The sequence below is a fragment of the Bufo bufo genome, chromosome 2, assembly GCF_905171765.1.
Source record: "Bufo bufo chromosome 2, aBufBuf1.1, whole genome shotgun sequence".
NCBI classification, from domain to species: Eukaryota; Metazoa; Chordata; class Amphibia; order Anura; family Bufonidae; genus Bufo; species Bufo bufo.
Genome location: NC_053390.1, coordinates 257,268,885 through 257,289,952, shown reverse-complemented (window position 1 = coordinate 257,289,952; position 21,068 = coordinate 257,268,885). Strand labels below are relative to the sequence as shown.

Here is a 21,068-nt window from a genome sequence, read left to right as displayed (position 1 = left end):
TTCTAGTATTCTTGTGTTTATTCAGCTTTTTCTATGTACTCCTCAGTGCTGTGGGATGACTTTATTAAAGAGCCTCTGTCAGCATGATCAAACCTAATAAACGAGGTTTACTGCCTTGTAGGGTTGATCTTTCTGATTTTGTTTGTATCTTAAATCGCTGCAGAAATATCAGCATTTTTATTCACATGCAAATAAGTTTAAGCACCAGGGGGCCGGGCAGAGTCCTTGGAGCACTGCTTTTGCAACGTCCCTCACGCCCTCCCTACTGATAGACAGGACTAGACATTAAGCATGGTAATTGCAGAAGCAGCAGGTGTAGTCATGCTTCTCATAAATCTGTGACAATCAGCTCTGGCTTGGACTTTGCCTTTACACAGATCTTAAAGGGAACCTGTCACCTGAAAAACGCATATTAAACCGACCACAGTACCTTACAGTAGCCCCCAGTGTGTTGCTGCTAATGTTTTTCTTGCCTCTTTGTGTTTCTTCATACTTGTTAAAAACGATGTTTTAATGTCTGTTGGCGCTGTCTCCGAGTCAGGCTTGGAGTCAAGGGGGGCAGCGGCCTAGCCGTCTCCAATCCTGCTCTCCCCGCCTCCCGCCGCCTTGATTGACACGCCGCATCTCAGTGCCGGGACTGCGCTCTCAGCCCGCATGCGCAGTAAAGGGCTGCTGTAGCGCGATCCCGGCTCCGGCTCGTACACTCAGCCGGCTTCAGTATCACTACAGCGCATGCGCCCGCCAGCCTTACATACTCTTACTTTCACTATTAAACATAGCCCTGAGTTCTACTGTTGTTTTTCTTCGATTTGATTTCACTAAACGTTTAAGTGATCGCCAATCATGATCATTAAGGATTTTCTTCCCGCCACATTTCTTCCTCGAATATGATGGGTCCCCACTATCCTTTCAGTTTTTAATAATGCATTGGACAGTTCTTACCCCAATTTTAGTAGTTTCTGCAATCTCCTTAGCTGTTTTCTCTGCTTGATGCATGCCAATAATTTGACCCTTCTCAAACAGACTAACATCTTTTCTACGACCACGAGATGTGTCTTTCGACATGGTTGTTTAAGAAATGAGAAGCAACTCATTGCACCAGTTGGGGTTAAATAACTTGTTGCCAGCTGAAAGATAATCGCCCATGCAGTATTTATCCAATAGGAGGCTCAGAACTATTTGCTTAGTTAAATCCAGGTGGCGACTTTTTTTTTTTTTTTGTTGGACAGGCAGTGTATATGAGTATCAGGAAATAAGTAAAATTATCCTACAGCTGTGTCATAACATGATATCATATACACTACTTACAGCCTAGCAAGTGTAGCATTACTAGCATAAGACCATTTTTTACCATACACCTAACATTTTCATTTCTATCAACTTTTATTATAGGTTAAATGAGGGAGGGAAGAAATTACAATTCTCTTTTGGGATTTGAACCTGGGACCCTCTATTTGGAAGGCATACCACTTACCTCCACGCTATAGCTCTACCATGTTTAGAACAACGGTTTTCTATGCTTAGAAAGCTATTGTACTTATTGAAGCCAGTAAAAGAAAACAAAGTGGCAGCACCGTCCTTGGTATAGAAAAAAGGGTGCAGCTGGCCCAATATGGATATAAGCCAATCCAAATAGATAAAAAATAAAAAAACGGGCAGCACTCCAGAAAGTAAAAAATGCAAAAATAATTTATTTACCCAAAAAGGACATGCGACGTTTCGGCTCTATACAGGAGCCTTCCTCAAGCACGGTTTTCTATACTTAGAAAGCTATTGTACTTATTGAAGCCAGATATTATATATATATATATATATGTCTCAGGTTCAAATCCCAAGAGAGACATGTACATTTTTTTTTTCTTCACTTCGTTTTTTCATTCAGCTGTTTCCGTAACCCTATCACAATTGCCAACTATTTTGATATCAGAGGGGATTTATGAATATTATGTTCAGCTCTAATGTGATTTTACAATGTATTTGCGCCTAATTTAAAGAGGTTTTCTGGGAGTTTAATATTGTCCTTTCCTCAGGATCCGACATTGGTATCTGGTGACTGTCCGACTCCTGGCACCACCACCAGTCAGCTGTTTGAAGAGGCCATGGTGCTCCAGTGAGTGCCGCAACCTCCTTGCAGCTTACCAAGCTCATTGTTATACATTGTATAGTGGTTGTGCTTGGTATTGCAGCCCAGGCCCATTCACTTGAATGAGATTAAAGCCTGTATTACACCCGCCGATCATTTTGCAGTGTAATACTGCCGCCGATTGCCCTATAAACAATCAAATCTTTTGACGTGTTCAAAAATGTTCGTTTGTAGGCGGCAGGTCATGGTGTCTAATCATGATCTGCCACCGGCAAACCACTATACAGCATGGGGACGAGCAATGGCATAGAGATCGCTCCTCCACATGCTGCGAAGGAGATCACTGCATGTAATAGCGAGCAGGCCATAGACTTCTATTATGACGGAATAAATAACGGAATGCCTCTAAAGGCATTCCATCATGGAATTGCTTTATGGTCCGTGGTAACGGAATCCATAACGCAATTCAGCATATACCCGAACTTCAAAATATGGCGTTTGCTCATCCCTAGAAACAATCTATGGCAGGAGAAATTCATTGATTTCTGAATCCTTGAAATTGTTCACCGATGCAGCTGGTTATGGGGCTTACTTTAACCCCTTCACGACTGCAATCCGTTTAAATACGTGATATTTGCACATGCCCCGTGCAGCTACCACGTGTATAAACATCAAGCCAGCTCTTTAATCCAAGCGCTGCAAAGCGCCCCCCCATCCAAAATGGGGTCACTTTTTGGGAGTTTCTACTGTAGGGGTGCTTTAAATGGGACATGGCATCTAAAAACCAGTCCAGCAAAATCTGCCTTCCAAAAACCATATGGCTCTCCTTTCCTTCTGCACCCTGCCGTGTGCCCTTACATCAGTTTACAACCACATGTGGGGTGTTTCTGTAAACCGCAGAATCGGGCTAATAAATATTGAGTTTTGTTTGGCTGTTAACCCTCAATGTGTTAAAGAAAAAAATGTAATAAAATGGAAAATCTGCCAAAAAAGTGAAATTTTGAAATTTGATCTCCATTTTCCTTTAATTCTTGTGGAACACCTAAAGGGTTAACAAAGTTTGTCAAATCAGTTTTGAGTAACTTGAGGGGTGTAGTTTCTACAATGGGGTCATTTATGGGGGTATACACTATGTAAGCCCCACAAAGGGACTTCAGACCTGAACTGGTCCTTTTAAAAAGTGGGTTTTGGAAATTTTCTTAAAAATTTGAAGAATTGCTTCTAAACTTCTAAGCCTTGTAACGTCCTAAAAAAAATTAATGACATTTCCAAAATGATGCCAACATAAAGTAGACATATGGGGAATGTTAACCACTTCCCATCTGGGCCATTTGCCCCCTTCCTGACCAGGCCTAATTTTGCAAAACTGACATCTCACTTTATGTGGTAATAACTTTGGAACGCCTTTATTTATCAGTCATTCAGAGATTGTTTTCTCGTGACACATTGTACTTCATGATAATCATAAATTTGAGTCAAAATATTTCACCTTTATTTATGAAAAAATCCCAAATTTACCCAAAAATTTGAAAAATTCGCAATTTTCTAAATTTCAATTTCTCTGCTTTTAAAACAGAAAGCGATACCTCATAAAATATTTATTACTTAACAATCCCCATATGTCTACTTTTTGTTGGCATCATTTTGGAAATGTCATTTTATTTTTTTAGGACTTTAGAAGGCTTAGAAGTTTAGAAGCAATTCTTCAAATTTTTAAGAAAATTGCCAAAACCCACTTTTTATGGACCAGTTCAGGTCTGAAGTCACTTCGTGGGGCCTACATAGTGGATACCCCCATAAATGACCCCATTGTAGAAACTACACCCCTCAAGGTATACAAAACAAACATTTTTACAAACTTTGTTAACCCTTTAGGCGTTCCACAAGAATTAAAGGAAAATGGAGATCAAATTTTTAAATTTCACTTTTTTGGCAGATTTTCCATTTTAATCCAATTTTTTCTTTAACACATCGATGGTTAACAGCCAAACAAAACTCAATATTTATTACCCAGATTCTGCAGTTTACAGAAACACCCCACATGTGGTCATAAACTGCTGTGGGGGCACACGGCAGGGCGCAGAAGAAAAGGAACTCCACATGGTTTTTAGATGCCATGTCCCATTTGAAGCCCCCTAATGCACCCTTACAGTAGAAACTCCCAAGAAGTGACCTCATTTTGGAAACGGGGTACCGGCCGTGTGCATTCCACATCACGGATGAGGACCCATTCACTTGAATAGGTCTGGAGATGCGGTGCGGAACGGAACCCCACGGAAGCACTACGGAGTGCTTCCTGGGGTTCTGTTCCGTGCCTCCACACTGCAAAAAGATAGAACTGGCTCTATCTTTTTGCGGAACGGACGGATCGAGGACCCATTCAAGTGAATGGATCCGCGATCCACATGCAGCTGGCCCACGGTCGGTGCCAGTGCATTGCGGACCGCAATTTGCGGTCCACAGCACGGGCACGGAGGGGCAATGGTCGTGTGAACAAGCCCTAACAGCGAATGGTCAGCGGAACACTGGCCCCAGAAATAGATTTCAAATGGAAGGACAAAAAATAGTGTCCTATAATTAATTCCTGTAGTTGTAGCCTTAGTTATCTGGAGCAAATACTTTTGAAACAAGAGGATATTATTATATACGAAAGTTTGCGGCAAACTATCAAAATCCGATGCAGTGGTTAAATTATTACGATTGTTTTAAATAACAATATATAGTTAAAAGCTACTTATATTAAAGGGCATCTGTCATCAGATTTGTACCTATGACACTGGCTGACCTGTTACATGTGCACTTTGCAGCTGAAGACATCTGTGTTGGTCCTATGTTCATATGTGCCCGCATTGCTGAGAAAAATTAAGTTTTAACCCTTTGGATAGCAGAGTTTTTTTCTGTTTTATTTTTCTTCCCAATCTTTCTTGAGCAATAACGTTTTTATTTTTTGGTTCATATAGCTGCATGAGGGCTTATTTCTATGCGGGACAAGTTTTAATTTTTAATATGGCATACAATGTAGTGGGAAGCGGGAAAAAATATCCAATTTGGGTGGAACTGGAAATAAAACACAATTCCTCCACTGTTTTATGAGTTTTGTTCCCATGGCATTCCCTTTGCTGCAAAACTGACCTGTGCCTTTCATTCCCTGGGTCAGTATGATTACAATGATACCACATATGTATAGGTTTTTTATATCTAAATAGTGTAAAAAAATATGTAAACATTGAAAATAATATTTTTTTTACATCACCATTACTAAGCTGAGTGGGGGCTCAGTTTTTGCGGGACAATCTGTAGTTTTTTTTTATTACTATTTTGGATTGTGTATGACTTTTTGATCACATTTTATTACATGTTTTGGGGTAAGAGAAGCAATGAAAAAATGGCAAATTGGCCATTTTCACCCTTTTTTCCATTATGCCATTCTCCATATTGGAAAAATTATTTTTATATTTTAATACTAAGGGCATTTTCGGAAGCGGTGATGCCCATGATGTTTATGTTTTTTGTTATTTATGTATTTATTAATTTTTTTCTACGAAAAGGGGGGTGATTAAATAAAAAAAATTATATATATTTTTTAAGTTTTTTATGATTTTGAAGCTCGTATTTGAGCCTACAAAATCCTTTTTTTTTAATTTTGAACCTTCATGGGTCTTTTAGGCCCATGATTTGTACAGAATTGCTCATTTCTTATGTTGGCCTGCCACCAGCTCTATGTACAGTCAGCACAGTGGGAGAAAACCCCCACTGCGCCACTGTCTAGTAATACTCCAGAGGGGCGTAACTAAGCAACTACTGGTTTTCACTAGAGCCCTAGATGGTAGGGTTAGACTTAGCCGCAGAAAGTTGCCAGGGTCCACTCTGGAGCGTGACCTAGACAGTGACAGCAGGAGCGAATGGACAACAGGTACCAGAAGGTACCGACGGCACATAGGCAAACATAACAGACAGGTAAATACAAAACAGGGCAAATAATAACACAAGCAGGAGTTCATGCAAGGGAGCAGGAGTGGCAATGAGCAGAGAAGGACTTGCTCCACCAGTAGAAATCTGCATGGCCTTGTCATGCCACTCTGCTGCAAAGGCTTGCAGAACACAGACATCAGAATAAACACAAAGTAACTAAAACATAACTGGCAGAACAGAAAGACAGAAAAGAGGACAGGAAAAAGGACGCAAATGAACAAGTAGGGAAACCCACAGATCCCATGGGTCAGCAGCATGGGAGACAGAGTACAAAACAGGAGCAGGACAGACAACACACACCAGGAGAGCTGACCCAGAACTGAGGAAACCTCAGCCTTATATACAGGTTCCATGGGTGCAGCAGAGAGACCACACCCATGGAGCAGACAGAGGATTAACTCCTAATAGGCACAGGGGAGTTAACCCATACAGAACCACAAATAATACAGAGAAACAGAACTTCAGCGAGGAGCGCCGAACGAGCAAGAACGGAAGGTCACAGCCAGAGATAGTGGCTGTGACAGCATAGTAAAATAGCGCTGGAGGGGTTAAAAAAAAAAAAAAAAATTTAACTCACCTTAATCCACTTGATCGCAGAGCCGGCATCTCCTTCTGTCTTCATCTTAGCTGTGTGGAGCAACAGGACCTGTGGTGACGTCACTCCGGTCATCACATGATCTTTTACCATGGTGATGGACCATGTGATGACCGGAATGACATCACCACAGGTCCTCTTCCTGCACACAGCTAAGAGGAAGACAAAAGGAGATGCCGGCTCCGCGATCAAGTGGATTAAAGTGGGTTAAATTATTATTATTTTTTTTAACCCCTCCAGCGCTATTTTACTATGCATTCTGTATTCAGAATGCTATTATTTTCCCTTATAACCATGTTATAAGGGGAAATAATAATGATTGGGTCTCCATCCTGATCGTCTCCTAGCAACTGTGCGTTAAAATCGCACCGCATGCGCATTCACTTCTATGGGGCCTGTGTTGCGTGAAAAACGCAGAATATAGAGCATGCTGCGATCTTCACGCAACGCACAAGTGATGCGTGAAAATCACCGCTCATGTGAACAGCCCCATAGAAATGAATGAGTCAGGATTCAGTGCGGGTGCAATGCGTTGAACTCACGCATCGCATCCGCGCGGAATACTCGCCTGTGTTAAGGGGCCTAACTATGGCCACTTTGGAGAATGCCCACAAAAAGTGTTGTTACTTTTATCCGCTTTTTGCAGCTGATCCTCCTGTTTCCTCCATTATCTTATCATTCTTTCAATTGGAGGTGGCCCAAAATGTCTCTCAGCTGCCCTGCTTCCTTGTTCTTTAGCATACTCCCATATTCTCATACTCTCTGATTCACATGCTGATGCTTGCATTTTTATATAATCTCTAGAACAGGATATTCTAAACTTGTCTTCACTTTTGTGAAAGTTTCACTGCTTTTTGGCCTAGATCCATTATGATATCCTATCGGTATATATATACGCGCTTGCTGAAATAAAGTTTGGTCATTTATAGAGAACTCACCTCCTGTGTCTCTGTGATGATTTTCCTAAGCTGCTCGACTTAACCCTTGATGTGACCCCATCATGATATCATTAGGGCTGATTTCGCTCACAACAGCAGATCCTCCCATAACCATTTCAGCAGCAGATCCCCCGTAACAGTGTGTCAGCAGCAGATCCCCCCTCCACATAGCAGTGCGTCATCCACTGATGGTCTCAGCTACATGTGCCCCCATAACTATGCAGGATACAGTGCTGACAGTTTTTTCATTACTGTATTTTGTTGAAGAAAGTTACAGTAGTCTCCTGCTGCAAACCGTACATTTTTGAACGATGTCAAAGCAGAGAAAGTTTAAAAAAAAAGTTTTCCCGAACAGATCCCATTATGTGCTTCCGTTCTTCTGCTCCTATAACAGAGCAGAAGAACGCAAAATAATAGCGGTGATGTGAACAAAGCCTTAGCTGTGAGAGGGTCGAAGGGGGGTGCCGAGAGTGGGACCCTCACAGATCAGATATTGATGACCTATCCTGAGGAAAACCCCTTTAAAGTTGATTTCTTATTCGTCAGTTTTGAACAGGTTCTCGACACGACAACTGGCATCAAAGTTAGCAAACTATTTTCACTAAATTGAATAAGTAACTGGTCTTTTTAAATGGTTAAATGCATTCAGGCCAGTGATGCCGCACTGCCAACATACAGAGGGTGATGCCGCACATTAGACAGAGTTGAGATCAGCCTGGCCCGATCAGATTGTTCGCACAAGAAGTGGCATCACAATGAGCAGACAAACTATTTCTCCTGTTTTGAGTAAGTAACTGGTGTTTTTATAGGGTTAAATGAATTCAAGCCACTGATCCTACACTGCCAACATACAGAGGGCGATGGCGCTTTATGATGGGTTATTGTTTTCACATTGATGCCGCTTCTATGTGAGTGGCGTATTCTGCATTATGTGTACTGTCTGAATAGTCTGTCACAGTCCGGGAATACACAGCGCAGAATACCACACTGACATAGAACTGGCATCAATGTGAAAACAAGAACTGAACATAAAGCGCCATTCACGATGTTCCTTCGGTGGAAATGAAAAACGGAAATCAAAACAAATGTGAACGCGGCCATACCTTTTCACATCAGTAAAAAGTGTCCGTCTGCCCACTTTGATGCCAGTTCAGGCCAGAGATGCAGAACATCACCCTCTGTATGTTGGCAGTGTGAGATCAGTGGCGCAAGTGCATTTAACTCTTTAAGGGTACTTTCACACTAGCGTTTTTGTTTTCCGGTATTGAGTTCCGTCACAGGGACTCAATACCGGAAAAGAACTGATCAGTTTTATCCTAATGCATTCTGAATAGAGAACAATCCGTTCAGGATGCATCAGTTCAGTCCCTCTTACGTTTTTTGGCCGGAGAAAATACTGCAGCATGCTGCAGTTTTCTCTCCGGACAAAAATACTGAACACTTGCTGCAATGCCGGATCCGGTATTAATTTCCATTGAAGTGTATTAGTGCCGGTGTCATCTGGATCAGTTTTTCCAGATGACACCGGAGAGACGGATCCGGTATTTCAATGCATTTGTCAGACGTATCCGCATCCGGACCCGTCTGACAAATGCCATCCGTTTGCGTCTATCCGGCACCGGATGCCGCAAGTATAAAAGTACCCTTAAAACAGCACTTATTGAAATCAGTGAAATGTGTCCATTTGCCCACTTTGATGCCAGTTCTTGTGTCAAGAACCTGTTCGGGCCTGGCTGATCTCAAGGGAATCTGATGTGGGATATCACCCTCTGTATGTTGGCAGTGTGAGATCAGTGGCCGGAATGCATTTAACCCTTTATATAAACCAGCTACTTATTCAAATCCGTGAAAAGAGTACTTTTCCCATTTTGATGCCAGTTCTTGTGCCAGGCTGAACTCAACTGTATCTGATGCGGGGAATCAGCCTCTGTGTGTTGGCAGTGCGAGATCAGTGGTCCAAATTAATTTAACCCTTTAAAAACAGCAGTTACTTATTCAAATCAGTGAAATATGTCTACCGGAATCTGCCCACTTTGATGCCAGTCCTTGTACCAAGAACCTGTTCGAGATGGTCTCAACTATATCTGATGCAGGGCATCGCCCTCTGTATGTTGGTAGCGCAAGATCAGTGGCCGGAACGCATTATTCAAATCAGTGAAAAGTGTCCATCTACCCACTTGGATGCCAGTTCTTGTGCCCAGAGCCTGTTTGGGCCAGGCTGATCTCAACTGCACACCCTGTGGGGCACAACCTTCTGTGTGTTGGCAGTGCGAGATCACGGGCCCAAATTAATTTAACCCCTTAAATCACACTTTTTTTGTGCCTACTTTTATGCCCTTCACTTTTATTTATCTTATGCACTTATATATTGCTGACATATTCCGCATCTCTTTACAGACATTAGCCTCATTTCCACTGCAATGCCTTTAGGATAGCTCACTGCATTTTTTTTTTTATCAGAAGAGATAAAGTTTCCTCAAAATTTAGGGAAAAAAATAGAAATAATGTGAATAAGAAACTGACGAATAGAGTCTTCTGGCAATTATGCTGCTATTCCTGTATGCTTCAAGCTGTAGACCGGTGAGCTCATTGTGGCCACCGTCCACACAGGTGCCGCCACAGGAAGGACTAGCGCTGAGCGGCCAGAGACGCCCTGTCCTAATGGGCAGGAACTGGTGAGGAGTTGGTAAGGGGCGGGGCTTAGGCAGGAGACGAACAGGAGGTGCCTGGGGAAACAGGTAGGGATTGAGCCTTACCGGCACCCGTCCAGTGATGTCATTGTCGGTGTGTGTGTGAGGCGGGAGCGGCCGGAGGAGGGGACGGTGAGTGCTCGGTAGGTGACAGCGGGCTGACAGGAACTTGTCACATACCCTGCTATGGCTGCTGCTTGTGCTTCTCTTATCTGCTAGGCACGACGTTGCAGCTGTTCACTTATCTTACTCCTAAACACTGATGGCTCAGCGCAAACTACTGCTCCGTCAGCCACTGAGGATGGGATTGCTGACGGGGAGTTAAGAGATGGTCTGGGACCCGCCATCACTTCTTTCTCCCCCTATTTCCAGGAACATTAGCAGCCATGTTAGTCTAGGGCTCCTGTGGTCTTCTCGTAATTCGGGGTGACTGCGCGCTCCTTGTATTTCCTCTGCGCAGTCTGTGTACACTTGGTTGCACAGGGGCAGTTTAGGGGGGTATTTCGGTGAGGGGCGTGTGATGGCGCAGTATTTCATCTTCACTATCGCCTCAACTTTGTTATTACACATCCTATTTTTTAAGGAACAAAGTGAAAATCCTGATGTTGTTGTAGCGCCACCTGCTGGTACATTCCATAAGCGCATCAGGTCTAAACAATACAATATTGGGGGGATTTATTAAACTGGTGTAAAGTAGAGCTGGCTTCATTGCCCATAGCAACCAATCAGATTCCACCTTTCATTTTCCAAAGGAGCTGTGATTGAAAGGTGGAATCTGATTGGTTGCTATGGGCAATGAAGCCAGCTCTACTTTACACATCCTCTCAGTGTTAGCATAGAGAAGCGTCAGACACCTTTCATTCATTCACCCCCACTTCTAAATTCATAGAAACTTACAGCAATATCCGTCTACTCCAGGGATCAGCAACCTTCAGCACTCCAGCTGCTGTGAAACTACAACTCCCAGCATGCACACTTACTTGGCTGTTTATTGCAACTCCCATAGAAGTAAAGGGAGGATTCTGGGAGTTGTAGTTTCAAAAGAGCTGGTGTGCTGGAGGTTGCTGATCCCTGGTGTAGACTGTCACTGGAGAAGCAAATTGTGAAGGCATTGCGTACTGTAGGTATCTCTGGGGCTACATATGAGGGACTATTGCAGTGAATCCTGGGAGCTGCTGCCCACCCACAGAAAGGGAAGAAAGTTCTCCAGAGTAAAAACAGTTATACATTTGTGGGATAAACCCCCCCCCCCAACCCAATTTCCATTCTCTCTATCAGCAGTAGTATTCATTATGGTCAGTTTGGATTGAGTGTTAGGGAAGGTGAACACTAGAGATGAGCGAATTTCCACTTATGAAATTTGTTCACACTTCGTTTGGTGGTAAAAGGTGAACTGCGTTATGGATTCCGTTACCACGGACCATAACGCAATTCTATGACGGAATGCCTTTAGAGGCATTCCGTTATTCATTCCGTCATAATAAAAAGTCTATGGGCTGCATAACGGATCCGTCCGATTTCTGTTATGCATGAGAGGACTCCCCTGCATAACAGGAAACGGGGCGGATCTGTTTTGCAGCCCATAGACTTCTATAATGACGGAATGCCTCTAAAGCCTTCCGTTATGCATTCCGTCGTAGAATTGCGTTATGGTCCGTAGTAACGGAATCCATAACGCAGTTCACCCTTTACCAACAAACGAAGTGCGAACGAATTTCAAAATATGAAATTCGCTCATCTCTAGTGAACACCATGTTACCAGATGTATGCTACGGTATACAGTTGCCTTATGTCTACCATTGGCATCAATGTACAAAAAAAGTGTACCTAGCTTTAGTGTTTATTGGGTGGCTACACCCCGACCTTCCATAGTTCTACTACACTAAACTTTGTTACAGGCTTTTGGAAACCATGCAAAAACCTCCATATGAAATCAGAGTCGTATGGGGGCTCGTGCGCCTCTGTGGAAGCCCTTTTATGCTTTCGTATAATATGAAGCGATAATGTGGCCTTGTGCATGATCTCTTAGGGTTTATGCGCTAACGCACAGGGCAATGATGGGGAACAAACTGTTTGTTCCCCCCCCTGGATAAGATCCCCGGCCCACAAAGGATGATTTCATGAGCTGCATAAACGATGGCTTAGGCTACTCTCGTCTGCTGTGCCGTCCTCTGCTTGCTTCCGCGGATTCTTTCCCCTTCTTTCTGTCTCTCGTCAGTGCGCAGGCGCAGTGTTATGGTGGATCTGTGGAAGACACACTGTTAAGGGGGCATCTGTGGATGACACTTATTATGCCTCTCATTAGCATCCATATCAGCCCTTATGCCTCATTAGCCCCCATTATAAGCGACTATGCCTCAGTAGGGTTGTTGCGGGTATCGAAATTTCGATACCCAATCGATACTTTTGTCCCGGTATCGATACGATACCGGGATTTCCGTTTTTTCGATACTGGGCTGCGCTTCTGCGCAGTCTAGTATCTCTGAACATGAGCGCGCTGCTATCGGCGCGCTCATGTTCTCTCTCAGCAGCACGGGGAGAAGGAAGCTGTCCTCCCTCCCCCTGTGCTGCTGCCGCTGCCACCAATGAGAAGAGAGGGGCGGAGGAGGGGCGGCAATGAGAAGAGAGGGGCGGAGGAGGGGCGGCAATGAGAAGAGAGGGGGTGGAGGAGGGGCGGCAATGAGAAGAGAGGGGCGGAGGAGGGGCGGGCGCACTGCGCCACCAATGATAGGATTACTATCGGAGCGATGGGAGGAGACATCAGCTTCACTAGTGGGCGTTCCTTCTTCCTGCGCTGCGATTGGACAGCGCTACAGCCAGGGAGAAGGAACGCCCACTAGTGAAGCTGATGTCTCCTCCCATCGCTCCGATAGTAATCAGCAGCATGTGGAGCAGGAGAGGAGACAGTAATGGGGCACTGCAGGCGAACGGAGCGGCGCCCAGGACTAAATGGTGAGTGCTGAGACATCGCTGGGCGCCGCTCTGTGTGGCCTAATAGTGAAAGTCTGGACTCATATACAGTAGTCTTTAACACATACAGGAGGCGGGTGCCGGCAGCAGAATCGCATTGCCGGCACCCTGCCCCTGACAGGGAGCTGCGATCAGCGGCAGTTAACTGCCGCTGATCTGCTAGTACCCGCCTCCTGTATAAAGGGGTAAAATCATTGGTGGTGCAGTGTGCCCCCCCCCTCAATCCCCCCATCCCATTAAAATCATTGGTGGCACAGTGCGCCGGCCCCTCTCAGCCCTCCAGTATTAAAATCATTGGTGGCAGTGGCCACAGGGACCTCTCCACTCCCCCTCATTGGTGGTGCAGTGGCAGCTTCTGATCGGAGCCCCAGCTGTGTAAGCCTGGGGCTCCGATCGGTTACCATGGCAGCCAGGAAGCCCTGGTTGCCATGGTAACATCCCTGATGCTGTGTGCACAAAGCACAGAGCAGCAGGGACAGTGTGGAGTCCTATTCACCCTGATAGAGATCTATCAGGGTGAATAGGAAAAGGGATGAAAGATCCCAGGTTCTAGCCCCTAAGGGGGGAAATAGTTATTAAATAAAAAGTGAAAAAAAAAAAAACACTAAAATATGAAGTATAAATCACCCCCCTTTTCCCAATTTCACATATAAAATATATAAATAAACATATTACATCGCCACGTCAGAAAAGTCCAAACTATTAAAATATTAAAAAAAAATCTAGGTGGTGAATGCCGGAACAGAAAAAATAAAATAAAAACTGCGCGATTCGCCATTTTTAAAAATGAGGAATGCACGTGGCTTTTTTTGTTTATTTTTTTCGCGTGGTATCGAATGGTATCGAGTATCGCAATACTTTTTCATGGTATCGAAACCGAATCAAAAATTTGGTATCGCAACAACTCTATGCCTCAGTAGCCCATATTATGCCTCTTATTAGCCCCCATATGCCTCATTAGCCCCCATTATAAGCCATTATGCCTCATTAGCCCACATTATGCCTCATTAGCCCACATTATGCCTCATTAGCCCACATTATGCCTCATTAGCCCACATTATGCCTCATTAGCCCACATTATGCCTCATTAGCCCCCATATGCCTCTCAAATAGCCCCCATATGCCTCTCAAATAGCCCCCATATGCCTCTCAAATAGCAGCCCCCATATGCCTCTCAATTAGTAGCCCCCATATGCCTCTCAATTAGTAGCCCCCATATGCCTCTCAATTAGTAGCCCCCATATGCCTCTCAATTAGTAGCCCCCATATGCCTCTCAATTAGTAGCCCCCATATGCCTCTCAATTAGTAGCCCCCATATGCCTCTCAATTAGTAGCCCCCATTATGCCTCTCAATTAGTAGCCCCCATTATGCCTCTCAATTAGTAGCCCCCATTATGCCTCTCAATTAGTAGCCCCCATTATGCCTCTCAATTAGTAGCCCCCATTATGCCTCTCATGATTAGCCCTTATTATGCCCCCAGCAGCCACATTTTTTATAAAATAAAAAACCACTTACCTCTCCTGCTCCTAGACGCCGCCTGCAATTTTCTCTCTCCTCAATCGACTGTGCTCTGAACTGGCACGCAGAGCGTGAGGTCACAGAGCGCCCTCACGCTGTGCGCAGCCCTGCACAGGCGACAGCCGAGGACCAGGAAGTGGTAAGTACAGAGCGTTCACCACTTCCTGGTCCTTCGGTACTAATGAGCGCATTAGTATTCACCGGCCTGCTTTGGGGGGAATCAGGGGGGGAAGGGGGCAAAGAATAACATAGGGTGGGCAATTGCCCCCCTCGCCCCCCTGTAGCAACGCCACTAATTTAAACGGATCCTTGCCACTTAATACATCCGGGTGCATCTGTTTCGTCTGGATCTGGTTGTATTAAATGTAAACTGAACAAACTGGTATAAAAATCATTGCTCCAATATAAAAATTAACGTAAGGGCTCGTTCACACGACCGTGTGAAGCCCGTGCTGTGGACCGCAAATTGCGGTCCGCAATGCACGGGCACCGGCCGTGGCCCAGTTGCATGGGGATCGTGGACCCATTCACTTGAATGGGTCCGTGATCCCTCCGTTCTGCAAAAAGATAGAGCATGTTCTATCTTTTTGTGGTGTGGAGGAACGGAACCCTAGAAAGCACTCCGTAGTTTTTCTGTAGTGTTCCGTATCATTCTGCATCTCTGGATTTGCGGACCCATTGAAGTGAATGGGTCCGCATCCGTGATCCGGAATGCACACAGAACGGTGCCCGTGTCTTGCGGATCCGCAAATGCGGTCCGCAATACGGCAACGGGCAGCACACGTTCGTGTAAACGAGCCCCAAGTCAATGGGCGTCACATCAGTTTTTTTCGCTAATAAAAAAAAAAATGGATCTGGCAACATTGACTTACATTGATTTTCATGCCAGATCCGGTTTGTTCCGCAGACCAGACACAAAACCGCAGCTTTCAGCGGTTTTGTGTCTGGTCAAAAAACGCAGCCAAACTGAACGGAATGCATCCTGATCAGTTGTGTCCCCATTGACAATGAATGGGGACAAAACTGATCCGTTTTGGCCTGGTTTTGAGATCCTCTGCTGGATCTAAAAACCAGAAAGCCACAACGCAAGTGTGAACCAGGCGGTATCCCTGTGCCAGGCTCATTCCTACCCCTCTGGTCCTCTCCGTATTGGTGAGCCCTTCAGTCACATAAACTGTATTTCCTTTCAGTTGATGCCTGGTCTTCATCTTGTCCTGAGCAGTGACATCTGGTACAGATATCCGTCCTGACAGATCCTGCAGGTATGTGAAGCTGTTTTTCATAACCAGTCTGTACATGGAAACCACATGGTCTTGTAAAATGAAGCCAGGACAAGTAGCCTAACCGGGCAGTGTTCCAGGGATGACTGTGAAAAGTGCCTTAGGGGGCAATTATAAGCTGGTATGTCAGATACTTGGGGGTATTTAGGACATGTCAGTACATGCCATTGCAGCTCAGCATTACATAATCATCTGTGTCTTATACCGCTCATGTCTGCATACCGTATATGAATATAAAGATGATGGCAGAACGGACTTGCATTCATTCTGTAATTTATCTATAGAGGTCAACAGAGCATGAAAAAAAATATTATGAACGGATTTGCAGCTTGGATTTTTGTGCTGCAAAACTACAGAATAATACAGGTGAAACTTGAAAAATTAGAATATCGTGCAAAAGTCCATTTATTTCAGTAATGCAAATTAAAAGGAATTGCATTAATGCAGCTTGAAATTAGAATTTTGTAAAAAGGTTCAATATTCTAGGCTCAAAGTGTCACACTCTAGTCAGCTAATTAAGGCTACTTTCACACTTGTGGCAGAGTGATCCGGCAAGCAGTTCCGTCGCTGGAACTGCCTGCCGGATCCAGCAAAACGGGATCTTGATCAGTCTTAAAAATGCCTGATCAGTCATAAAAATGCATTGAAATGCTGGATCCGTCTTTCCGGTGTCATCCGGCAAAACGGATCCGGCATTTAATTTTTTCACCTTTTTTTCGGTCTGCGCATGGATGAATCTGGCATTCCGGTATTTTGAATGCCGCATCCGGCACTAATACATTCCTATGGAAAAAAATGCCGAATCATGCTACGGTTTTCTCTTTTGTCTGATCCGTCAAAAATACTGAACTGAAGACATCCGGATGCATCCTGAACGGATTGCTCTCCATTCAGAATGCATGGGGATATACCTGATCAGCTCTTTTCCGGCATTGAGCCCTTGTGTCGGAAAAGAAAAACACTAGTGTGAAAGTACCCTAATCCCTACCCTGTGAGAAAAGGGTACCTTAAAGGGACACTGACAGGGCCAAAAAGCATATTAAGGTATATATATGACCGTACAGGTCTTATAAAGTGTATAAGAATCATGTAAGTATCCCCCCTGTCCACCATATAACTACAGTAATGTGAAGTTTTATAACCTGTTGGAATCGGGTTCAATCTGCCCAAGGGGCGGTGTTTCACCTCAGCTTGCGCCCAGCCAGCCTCGCCACAACTGCCGTTTGAAGCGCCGCCCAGCTCATCAATATTCACTTCGCTGGGCGGCTACTAGTGCCCCCGGCTATCTTCAGCGCATGCGCCCGGCACCCTCACTGGCCGCATGCGCTGAAGATAGCCGGGGACACTAGTAGCCGCCCAGCGAATGCTCTAAAATGCATTCCGTTCCGTTTAGTTGCGTTCCCATACCGGAGAGCAAACCGCAACATGTTGTAGTTTGCTTTCCGTCCTGGGATGCGGAGCAAGACTGATCCGGCATGACCCCTAATGCAAGTCAATGGGGACGGATCGGTTTTCTCTGCCACAATAGAAAACGGATCCGTCCCCTATTGACTTTCAATGGTGTTCATGACGGATCCGTCTTGGCAATGTTAAATACAGCCGGATCCAGGTAAAAACTCTAATGTGAAAGTAGCGTTAGGAGATGTTAAAGGCTGTCCCCAAAGGTGTGCATAGCCTTTAAAATCTATATGTTGCCCTGTTATATTTTCCACTCTTAGATTGACCTGTGGTGTGCATTTTGAAATACATAGTGATTGTTTGTGCAGATTTTCATTGCGAATTTCATCATTTGCAAGCAAAGTATGAATCCTGGGGCAAATACGCAACCAAATCAGTATATAATGCATGGAAATCCACTTGTGAATCTGCATCAGTTACATTAGTTTGTGCAGGTAGTAGGGATCGACCGATATTGATTTTTTAGGGCCGATACTGATCATTTGTGAACTTTCAGGCCGATAGCCGATAATCTATACCGATATTCTGAGAATTTTCATTTTTGAGAAAAAATAAAATTTCCTACACAAATCTGCTGAAAATTAATGTTTGTTAATGTGTATTTATTTATTTTTTTGTAAATCTTTTTAATTTATACTTAATATTTGTGTTTTTTTTTTACTAACTTTTAGCCCCCTTAGGGACTAGAACCCTTGTCCCATTCACCCTGATAGATCTCTATCAGGGTGAATAGGAGCTCGCACTGTCCCTGCTGCTCTGTGCTTTGTGCACACAGCAGCATGGAGCTTACCATAGCAGACAGGGCTTCAATAGCGTCCTGGCTGCCATGGTAACCGATCGGAGCCCCAGGATTACACAGCTGGGGCTCCGATCGGAGGAGGAGGGGACCCTGTGGCCACTGCCACCAATGATTAATATTGGGGGGGGGGGGGGGGCGCACTGCGCCACCAATGTTTTTACTATTGGGATGGGGGTGGGGGGTGCACTGCGCCACCAATGATTAATACTGGGGGGCTTGGGGGGGGGGGGGCGCACTGCACCACCAATGTTTTTGCTATTGGGACAGGGGGGGGCGCACTGCGCCACCAATGAAGAGAAGTCTCTCAATCATTCATATACAGGAGGCAGGAGCTGGCTGCAGAATCACATAGCCGGCTCCCGACCTCTATGAGCGGTAGCTGCGATCCGCGGCACCTGAGGGGTTAACTACCGCGGACAGCAGCTATTGCTCATAGAGGTCGGGAGCCGGCTATGTGATTCTGCAGCCAGCTCCCGCCTCCTGTATATGAATTAATGAAAGGCTTATCTTCATTGGTGGAGCGGTGGCCACAGCCCCTCCCCTTTTCTTATCTTCTCTCCTTTCATTGGCGGCAGCAGCAGCACAGGGGGGAGGGAGACACTGCTTCCTTCTCCGCTGTGCTGCGGAGGGAACACAGAGTGCTGAAAGCAAAATAGATGCCGATACCGCTAACGTTCAAAATCCTGAATATCGGCCGATAATCGGTCGATCCCTAGCAGGTAGCCTGAGGCTAGGTCTACACGACGACATTTGTCGCGCGACAGATAGGGCACTGCTACACTGCAACATTTGTAGCGCAACATTTTGTTGCAGCAATGTCACGCAACAATTTTTATAATGGCAGTCTATGGTGTCGCACTGCAACATGCAACATGCTGCGACGCAACAGTCGCAGAAAAATCCATCTCGAATGGATTTTCTGTGACTGTTGCGTCGCAGTCGCAGCATGTTGCAGTGCGACACCATAGACTGCCATTATAAAAATTGTCGCGTGACATTAGTGCAACAAAATGTCGCGCGACAAATGTCGTCGTGTAGACCTAGCCTTAGGCCACTTTCAGATGAGCAAGTTCACTGCAACAAAACAACCTCTGTGTGGGAGCGTGATTTCCCATCTTGACCTCTGTTCTCGTAACGGGAACTAACAGTATCATAATGATTTATAATGCTGTGTGTCCCTGCATGACCACTACTGTAATGATTTGTACTGACAGCTTTATCTCGGTACAGTTCATTACAACAGAGGTCGGCCAGGGACACACAGCATTATAAATCATTATGATGCTGTTAGTTCCAGTTACAAGAACAGAGGTCAAGATGGGAAATCACGCTCCCACACGGAGGTTGTTTTGTTGCAGTGAACTTGCTCATCTGAAACTGGCCTTTAAGGGCTCGTTCACACGACTTTGTGAAGCCCGTGCCCGTATTGCGGATCCGCAATACACGGGTCCTGTTCCGTGGCCATTCTGCATCACGGATGCGGGCCCATTCATTACAATGGGTCCGCAAATCCTGAGGTGCGGAACGGAACACTACGGAGTGCTTTCTGAGGTTCCGTTCCGTGCTTCCGCACCGCAAAAAGATAGAGCTTGCTCTATCTTATTGCGGAATGGAGGGATTGCGGACCCATTCAAGTGAATGGGGCCGCGATCCCTATGCGGCTGCCACACAGCAGGTGCCCGTGCTTAGCGGACTGCAATTTGCGGTCCACAGCACGGGCACGGGCTTCACACGGTCGTGTGAACAAGCCCTAAGGGTGTACTAGACTGGCCAGATTATCGTTAATGAACGTTCGCAGGATATACCATAATACTGTTGGCGATTAAAATTCATTGTTTGCCTGCGGCAGATCGTGCTGTTTAATCACGATCTGTTGCATGCAAACAACTAGACAGCATGAGAACGAGCGATCACTCCTCCCCATGCTGTGGAGGAGATCGCTGCATGTAATAGCAGAGGTCTCCTCTGCTAGCTAGCATGCGATTGCCAGAAAGAAACACATCCCTCCTGACAATTGTCTAATACAGCCTGCAGACACTTGAGAGGGACATCTCTCGCAGCTAATAATTTACTGTAGGCTATAAACATCAGTAGAACAAAACTCTGCCCTGTCCTGATGGTTAGCCTAAAGCATTCACACGTCCGTGTTTGGTCAGTGATTTCCATCAGTGATTGGGAGCCAAAACCAGGATTGGCGCCTACACAGACATAGGCCTCTTTCACACGGGCGTTGCGGGAAAATGTGCGGGTGCGTTGCAGGAACACCCGCGATTTTTCTGCGCGAGTGCAAAACATTGTAATGCGTTTTGCACTCGCGTGAGAAAAATCACGCATGTTTGGTACCCAAACCCAAACTTCTTCACAGAAGTTCGGGCTTGGGCTAGGTGTTGTGTAGATGTTCTTATTTTCCCTTATAACATGGTTATAAGGGAAAATAATAGCATTCTGAATACAGAATGCTTAGTAGGTGATCAATTGAGGGTTAAAAAAAAAATAAAAAAATTAACTCGCCTTCTCCTCTTCACGTAGTTCCCGGTCTCTTCTTTACTTCTTTAATGATGAGCTGTGGGCTAAAGGACCTTTGGTGACGTCAGATCACATGCTCCAATCACATGGTACATCACCGTGGTGATGGAGCATGTGATCTGACGTCACCACAGGTCCTAGCCGGTATTTTCATCTTTTAAGAAGTAAAGAAGAGACCGGGAACTACGCGAACAAGAGGAGAAGGTGAGTTAATTTTTTTTATTTTTTTTTTAACCC

General features: G+C 45.0%; 1 protein-coding gene across 9 annotated transcripts in view; it reads left to right on the top strand.

Annotated features, from left to right (window-relative positions):
• Positions 1 to 10,246: 10,246 nt before the first annotated feature.
• LIMK2 (LIM domain kinase 2) overlaps positions 10,247 to 21,068 on the top strand; it is a 75,016-nt gene continuing 64,194 nt past the window's right edge. For 3 of the 9 annotated variants that reach the window (XM_040416474.1, XM_040416480.1, XM_040416478.1), the window contains exons 1-2: positions 10,299 to 10,421; positions 15,959 to 16,030. The gene's annotated coding sequence lies outside the window, so the exon portion shown is untranslated. Of the gene's footprint in view, positions 10,422 to 15,958; positions 16,031 to 21,068 lie in introns of all 9 variants that reach the window. The other 6 variants (XM_040416473.1, XM_040416479.1, XM_040416476.1 and 3 more) reach the window with 4 other exon arrangements.